Source organism: Vombatus ursinus, unplaced genomic scaffold (genome assembly GCF_900497805.2).
Source record: "Vombatus ursinus unplaced genomic scaffold, bare-nosed wombat genome assembly UNPS02014893.1, whole genome shotgun sequence".
In the NCBI taxonomy this organism is placed as follows: Eukaryota; Metazoa; Chordata; class Mammalia; order Diprotodontia; family Vombatidae; genus Vombatus; species Vombatus ursinus.
The window spans coordinates 4,787,524-4,796,683 of NW_020954671.1; positions in this window are offsets into that span (position 1 = coordinate 4,787,524).

Consider the following 9,160-nt stretch of genomic DNA (forward strand, 5'->3'; position numbering starts at 1 on the left):
TAAAGGAAATACTCATTTTTAGTATAATTATGTCAGGTTCTGAAGTGTTTGTAAAAAAAAATTCTATATTTGATTTTATTTACTTTTCTTAAATTGTGACCATAAAACCACAGAGCACCTGGTGACAAATAATTTTATAAATATTAATTACATTAGTATATGACTTAAAAATGAAAATTGCTGTGAAACCTTCTTCCTAAAAAGATCTGTTCCACATTTTAGCTAAAGTGTTCATTTTAGTAGTTTTCATAAAATACCTAATAAGTACTTACAAAATTTTGTTCTTAGAGGTGATACTTAACAAGTCAAGAAAATGCAATGAATTACTACTTTAAAACTTTGAAAAAAATAATTTGATTGGTCCTCAAACAAAAAAAAAATTGAAGACAGTGTAAATCAAAAGCAATTGCTCTCAACTATGGCACTAGCATTGTCATTCTGTCTTGTTTACTAAAAAGCTATTAGCTTGATATTTTTCCAAGAATTTCTAAAAATCATCTTTGTGTTTTTACTGATCTTTTTTATTCTTTACTTTCTAAACTGGAGGGGTGGAGGGCAGGAGTTCTTGGGTTTTTGTTCCCAAAAATATTTTGCAAGTATTTTAACAGTTTGAAAAAAAAGTAACCCATAAACATATATCAATAGCATTTTAAAGTTCCTAATTATTTCTAATTCGTTTCTATCAATTTAGCTGACAACAGGTATTTGCAAACACTGGTAGCCTAATTTCTTATGGCCTTTCAGTTTTATGAAGTGCTTCAAAAGAGTTCAATCAGCCTTAATGGTGCGTTTTTAGTTAGGGAAACAGAATGGAGAGAAGTCAATTTGAGTTCCCCGATGAACAAGTCTCTACAGAAAGAATAGGCATAAATGGGTTTAGAAAACACAGACTACAAGTAAAATGCAGTGAGCAGAGCACTCAAGGAAGCCAGATACAATGGAAAGAGTAAAATACTGCAGAGCTTTTTAAGCTATATACAATTGGAACAATGGACTGGATCCAGCCATCTATGTTATAAACTGTTAGGAGACAGGTGAAAAGCAAGCTGGAATTCTATAATGGGTGTTGAAAAACAGCAGAATGAAGAGCTTTAAAGCTAAAGAGAATGAATACAATGATTCAGTGGCATGGAAATGAAGTCAGAATTGGCATATTTCTCTGGTTCATTTAGTCTGCAAAGAACTATTCTGTGGGTATTAAAGCATTATTACAAAATAAACTTTATGCTACAATTTACTTTAGGCTGTCTCCACTTGGGTTTTAAACACAACCCTGTAGAGTTCAAACGAATGTCACATTTTTTTCTTCTTGAAGTAAAATTTTTATAATGTTATTTTTATCATATGAACATTATGCATTTAATATTTATCTAAATGTGAATGAGCCTTTCAAATGTAAATTCCTCTCAAAATATAAATTTCAAATTGCTTTGATGGCAGAAGTATAAATACACAGACTTAAATAATTAAAGGCATCATAATGTATATACTCAGATTTCTCAGGTTAATCACTTATTTTAAACAAATGGTTACAGCATAATAAATAAGTGCACTGGCAATAATTATCATTTGTCATATGGCACAGTTCATATTTTTATGCTTGTTCAAGATGGTTATTTTTATTGTCTCTTATATTTCAGTACATTTTTTTTCATTGGCTTAATGTAGTTTCATTGTGAAAATATAGTTAAGTGGCAGTATTACATTGAGCATAGGAATACCATTAAAACCAATAAGAAAAGCAATATGTAACGAAAATCATTCTACTTTTAAATCGACATCTGAACAAGTCACATTCAAAGATATTTTTCCCTTTATGTCCTTGAGACAATAATTAAGATGATTTTAGAATACTTTAGCTACCAAGAGATTGTTGAATCCCTGAAGATTTAAAACTTAGATATGAACTCTATAGCAAAAACATTGTGACATTATAAACTACTTTGCTATGTCATTGCTATTTTATCAACCTACTTACCATCTATAGAATAAACTGTGGAAAAAATTGAAACCACAAGATCATATTAATTATATCTTAATGTATATTTAATATGTTATCATTTGTATTATCTCATCTAGAATTTTTGATGTAACAAGGCTCCCCAAAATGTCACCCAATAATTCATTAAAAGTATATCGTATGCCTATTACATATGATACTGTACTAAGTACTATCAGGGATACAAAGATCTCACCAAGGAGCTTAGAGTCTAGTAGAAGGAATAAGAAAAACAAAATTATAAAGGAAAATATCGTAAGGGAGATACAAAGTGTCATGCAGGTTCAAAGAGGGAAAGGTCACATAAGGTTGGCAGGCTCAGGAAAGGTTCATTCAAGATGTGTTATTTGAGCAGGCCTCAAAGGATGTATAAGATTATTAACAGGTAGAGATGAAGAAGGTCATTCTAAGCAGACAGGACAGCATAAGCAAAAATACAGAGACAAGAAAATGTGGATCTATTCAGGATATGTAGTAAGCAATCCTGTTTGTCTATAAGATATATGTAAGGGAGCATTATTGGTAGATAGCCTGGAAAAATTGGTTGGGGCCATATTGCGGAGAGCTTTGATGATTTTGATTCTAGATTTTATTTTATAGGCAGAACACTTTGAAAACTTTCTAGGTGGAGGAGGGAATTCAGGGGTGGGGATGGGGAAATGACACAAATGAAATTTTGTTTGTAAGGATTAATCATACTAGCATATAGGATAGATTGGATCAGCAAGACACCAGGGATAAGGAAATCCATTTAAAAGCTATTGCAGTAATACAAGTGAGAGATAATGAAAGCCTGAACCAAGGTGTTGACACCAATAGAAACATAGATACAGATGAGACATTGCACAAACAGAATAGAACTTAGAAACTATTTGGGTACAGGCACAAGGAGAAGGGGATTCAAAGGTGACTCAAAATTTCGAGATATGACTAAGATAATTATGGTTCTATTCATTAAGTTAGAAAAGTCAAGAAATGAGCTGCAAGTTAGGATAAACAGGAGGTGGAAAGATGAGTTCATTTAGGGACACATTGAATTTGAGGTACTAGCAAACTACGGACCATTAGGTAAGTGGAAGTATGGGATGGAGGCCAACAAGAGAGGTTATATCTGGAAATGTAGATTGAGGGAATGAGAAAGATGGGATGGCAGTTTGAGAAGATAGCAGGGTCAAGCATATTAAATGAGGAACAATCAGTACTGAGGTAGAAAATGAAAGCACAAGACAAAAGGAATGATTAATGGAGAGAGGTTGAGGAAGGGCACCAAGACCTCAGTGCAAGAAGTAATAGAGAGGGAAGGTGAAGATATGCAGGTTTGGTTATAAGAAGTTGAAGCAACTCATAAAAAAATGTGACTTTAATTCCTCAATATAAGGAAGAAAGAGTTATGTCATTTGCTGAGGGTTAGGTGAGGGGAAGTGACAGAAAACAAGATTTGAAAATGAAAAAAGTTTGGGCTACTGAGAGAATGTAGTCAAGAATAAACAGATGAATAAAAGGATTGCCAATTAGCAGATAGTAGTTAGTAGTTAGCTGAAGTTGCATAGCGTGGGTTAGTTTATAAAATGAAGAGGTTAGACTAGATCAAAGATTCTTACCCTTTATTGTGTCATGGAACCATTGGCAATGTTTTGAAAGTCATAAAATATTTAGGATTACAAAAGAAATCAAAATACAGTTATCAAAATAACTAAAAAAAAAAAAATGCTAACAGTCCCCAGGTTAAAAACCCTGGGATTAGATGATCTCTGATACATCTTCTAGCTCTAAATTCTATGATCTGATGTTAGCTATACCTCCTATCTTTGTGTCTTCAAATTTGATAATCGTGACATGTTAAACTTCATACAAGAAACTAATAAAAATGTGGGGGAAACGGTCAAGCATTTCTTCTTTCAGGTTGAAATACAGACTTAATAACTGCTCTTTGATTCTGGTAATTCAAGTTCTGAATCTACCTAACTCTACTAAAGTCTAGCCTACACATCCCCATCTTTTCCACAAAACTAAGTCAAGAAACACTGGCAAATGCTAAACTAACATCTAGGTAAACTATCCTTCCTTTTTGTTAACAACTGATAAAATATTTTGGAGACATATGCTTCATGTGGGGGTGGTGAAAGAATTGATTATTTCCTGGAAGGAATTAAACTATATTTTCAACATTCTCCTGATTAAAAAATGATATGTATAGTATAGTGTCACGTCTTTGTGATTACTGCTTCCTTTTCTGGATGTTCATTAATCAATACTTTAGTCTAAAATTTTTGTCAGAAATAGAAATTAAATTCTCTGGATTTTTTGCAGATCTTATTTTCTCTCCTTTTGAAAATCTAGTCAACATTCACCCTTCTCCAATTCTATAGCACCTGTTCTGCTCTCTCTGGTCTTTCAGACATCATATACAAGTGTTCAGTGATCATATCTGTTTATCCTTTTCAGTACTGAGTTGTAGTTTATATGGGCCTTAAATTCGTCTAGAGTGGATAGATGCATTTTTACTATTTATATATCTTGGGTACCGATTCCTTATCAGTCAGTTTGATTCCATCAAGTACAAAGATCATTCTCTGTGACAGAGAAAATAGAAGTTTTAAAGTAAGAGTTGAGCATTGTCCCATATCACAGTGCTATCCATCCTGAAGAAGGTACAAAAACAGAGATAATGGACTGAGAAAATAGACAGGGGTTGAAGGAGTAGATGTCACAATGAGGAAAGGGAGCATGTTCAGTCAGAGTGAAGGGAAACAGATGTTTGTGATCTGAATGAGATACATTGGAGCCAGGTTAAGAAGGACTTTAAAAGCTAAACAGAGTAGTTTTTACTTAATCCGAGGGGCAATAAGGCAAACCTGGGCAATGACACTGGGCAAGTCACTTGACCCTGTTTGTCTCCTTTCCTCATCTGTATAATGAGCTGGAGAAGGAAATGGCAAACCACTCCAGTGATCCAAGGTATATATCTAAAACCAAAACTTAGCTCCATTTGCAATGAACAACCATGGTAAATTGTCTCTATAAGATCAGAGGTGAAGTAAAGATGTTATCTTTCTCCACTATTATTTGGCTTTTTTTTTTAAAGCAGATCTGTAATTTCATCAGAGTAGCTAGGAAAAACTTTAGCAATGCATACAAACACTTTCTCTGCAACTTATATTCCTAAAGTATAGTCTGGGGCACTAAGAGGTTAAGTGACTTAGCCAGGATCATACAAACAGTATATGTCAGAGACCACACTTGAACTCAGGTCTTTCTCACTCCAAGAACAGCTCTCTATCCACTATGTCATGCTGCATCTCATAACTCTAGAAATGCAAGCTATGAAAATAAAATAGAAAAATAAAAGTTATGAACCTCAGCAAAGGGGAGACAGAATTATCTTTCAGTGCTCGTGATCCTTTATCTAAAAAACTCCAAAGAATCATGAAAGAAACAAATCAAAATGATTTGTTTGAATACAGTGGTGTGACACAAAATAAATTCTACCGAATTATCAATATATGTTCATAGTATTAAGAAAAACCAGGAGAAAAGGAGAGAAACAGAGACTCCATTTGAAATAACTACAAAAACTGGATGTTAATATGCCAAGAAGGTACACTCAGGACTTAGATAAATACAACTATCAAATTAATTATGAAAATAAAGGAACACAAATAATTGAAGAGATATTAATTATCCAGGATTGGCCTATGCCAATATAATTCAAATAGTTCTGTATTCCCTAAATTAATTTACAGATTTGTTTCTATACTAATCAAATACTAAGGGGTCGCTTTATAGAACAAGCCAAAATAATAGCAATATTAATTCATAGGAATTAAAATTTAGGCTTAAAATTTCAGTGAAATAATTGGGAAAATAGAAATGAAATAACATTATGAAAATTCAAATTACATTATAAAGCAATAATCTTAATTATTTGGTGCTAGTTAAATATTGCAATAGTAATGTATAACTATGAAAGTTAGACAATGAGGAAAGCTCAGTGCAGCAGAATTGACACCTTCAAATTGTGGTGCTGGAGAAGACTTTTGAGAGTCCCTTGGACAGCAAGAAGATCAAATCAGTCAAAACTTAAAGAAATTAACTCTATTATTGGAAGGATAAATTCTGAAGCTGAAGCTTAAATCCTTTGACCACATAATGAGAAGACAGGACTCACTGGAAAAGACTCTGGTACTAGGAAAGATTGAAGGCAAAAGAAGGGGACGGCAGAGGATGAGATGGATAGATAGTGTCATGGTACTTAGACTTTGGGAGATAGTGGAGGACAGAAGGGCCTGCCATGCCATGGTCCATGGAGTCATGAAGAGTCAGACATGACTGAAAGACTCTACAACAACTACTAGTTCAAATAATAGAGAAGTGGATCAGAGGAAAAGGAAGAAAGGGAAAGAGAGAAGGAAGAAAGAAACCTGTCTATAACTTATTAGATCATCCTTGGGAGTTGCAGACAAAAACATTCATCTCCTTGTCGCCAACCTGGTTGTGAGCCTCTCTGACTTTAGCCAGGCTGGTCTTTGGATGAGCTATGCAGAACTACCTGAAGTTTCTGAAGCTTGGTAGGACCTACCAGAGTTTGTGCTCTCCTGAAATAGCTTTTAAGAACCCAGGGGTCACCTCCATGTCATCATAAGGCATTGAAGGATTAATATTTAAGAGGGAGCTATCTTTTACCTCTATTTATATAAAGACATACAATTATTCTTTCATATTTTAAATATTGAATACATACATTTTTCATTATAATCTTTTTCAACATGTCTATAGATTGAGATGCTTGTATCAATTATAGATGCAGTAAAATAGTGTGCATGTGGACATTCTTGTGTTTAGAAGGAAAATCATAGATAACTCTAAAAAGACAATTACCAGAGCAGCCAATCCAGCAAACTACTTAGTGTCACATAGGGGAACGTAGATGATATTTGTAGTTACTCAGGTTTCTAATCCAAGCCTGTGCTCACATGGCACCTCAACAGTAGGACAAAGTTCTAACCAAGCAATTAGTTGGTATCCAGTCATCTAACATATTGCCAAACCTGAAAGCAGCCAAGGTAGGAGCATCCCTTCAATGTGTTGGCTGAAAGCATTATTTCCCAACTGGGAAAGTCCAAACAGCTGTTCGAGCTAAAATAGAAAAAGAAAAAAAAAAAAAAAGAATACCTTCAGTAGCCAGAAAACTAAATTTGTTTGTAGTGGAAAGGGTAGGGATTTGAATAAAATGATGAAATGGAGAGGAGGTAATGTGATTCCTTTTGTTCAGTAGAATTTTTAAAATAAACGTGAAAAATGAAAGCAGTTCCCCCTGTTTTCTTTAGTCCTTCTGTTAAAAACAAAATAAATTCTATGCTCCAGCTGAACAGATCAGAAGGTACAAGGCTATAACCTCCTCTATTTTGGGATCAAGAAAAGGGTGAACAATTCTACTCCAAAAATAGATTGCATTTAACAGCTGAAATGGACTTACTGTTGCCAACAACAGTGTTGTAAAGGGGTTGGCATAGAATCTCATACAAGGAATGAAATGAGGCACCCTTTCTAAATTCATATTGCTACTAAAGCTTCAATGTCCTCTTGGCACTCCCCCCCACCCTCCATATGCCTGAATAGAGTTGGTTAATTTCTTACCAAGAAACTTTTGCAAATTGAAACAAACAACTGGGGCATTTGAAGAATTGCTGTAGTCTTCTGAGTGACAGGATACTTTATGTCCCAAATGATAACAATTGTATTTATAGCTAGCCACAGGAGCCAGAATCCAGAGCATAAAGTTAAAGAATGAATCCTCTAGCTTTTTAAATATTAAATAAAGGGGAAATGAGCAACATGATAAATTAACAAGCTTTTTTTTTTAATGTGCTGCTCTTTAAGAATAGGAAACTATAAGGGTTACATAAATGCAGCATTTCTCTGATGGCTTGTTTTCTGTCTCTTTCAATGGTTCCTTTTCTTCATCTCATTCCTGAGGGCATGGGCATGGACCAAGGCTCTATCCCTGGCATTCTTTATACTCTCTCCACTTCAGTTATCAACCCTATGCAGATAACTCCCAAATCTATATGTCTTAAATATCCAGCCCCATTGTCTCTCCTTGACTTTTTCAATTGACTGCTAGACGTCTACACCTATATATATTTTACCAGCCCTTCAAACTAAATATATCCAAAATTTAACCCACTGCCTCCTCAAAAACAAAAATCAAAAGCCTTTCCTTCCTCCTAATTCCTCTATTTCTATTAATAGACCCACCATTCTCTCAGTTATCCAAGCTCATAAACTTAAAGTCACCTTTTGCCCTTCTTTCTCCCTCATGTCTCATATATAATTAATTATTTGGTAAATTCTGGCATTTCTGCAACTTCCTTGAATCTGTTCCCTCTTCTCTATTCACATTACCACCACCCTAGGTCAGACCCTTATCTCTTTTCACCTATGTCCCATGCCCAGTACGAACCACAATTGTAAATACTCCCTTAGAGATAAAACATTGGAGTAAGCTCAGACGTGATCATTCGCTGCACTGTGGACTTTCCTTTGTATTTTCTTATCTGATTCAGTCATATGGCATACCTATTTGTGTACATGTCTTAACATCTCCTGTTGGACTGTAAGCTCCACAAGGGCAACGATTTTGTAATTTTTCCATCTTTTTATATCCAATGCCTAGTATAACACCTTGGAAATCTGAAGAGAAGATGTGCAGATGGATGTGGTGGATAAAGTGTTGGGCCTGGGGTCAAATCCTGCTTTAGACACTTAGCTGTGTGACCCTAGGCAACTTACTTGACCTCTCTGAAGTTCAATTTCCTATTTATAAAATGGAAATGATAATGATAGTACCTACCTCATAGGGTTGTTGTGAAGATCAAATGAAAATATATATAAAAGTACTTTACAAATATTAAGCACTTAACATGCATACATGTTAGCTATTATTACATAGTGTTTGTTTAAATGAATCATCTAATCTCAAGTTATTTGTAGAGTCTTCTGGGCTTTTAGTAGTCTAACTTTTCCCACAGCTTCCAAATCTATAGTAAAAGTTGTATATTCTGTGGCATTGACTAACTAGAAAATAAGATTATTTTTGTTTTTTTGCATTTTTAATTGGATCTGGTACAATCTATACTCGTAGGAAACTCCACAAAAGCT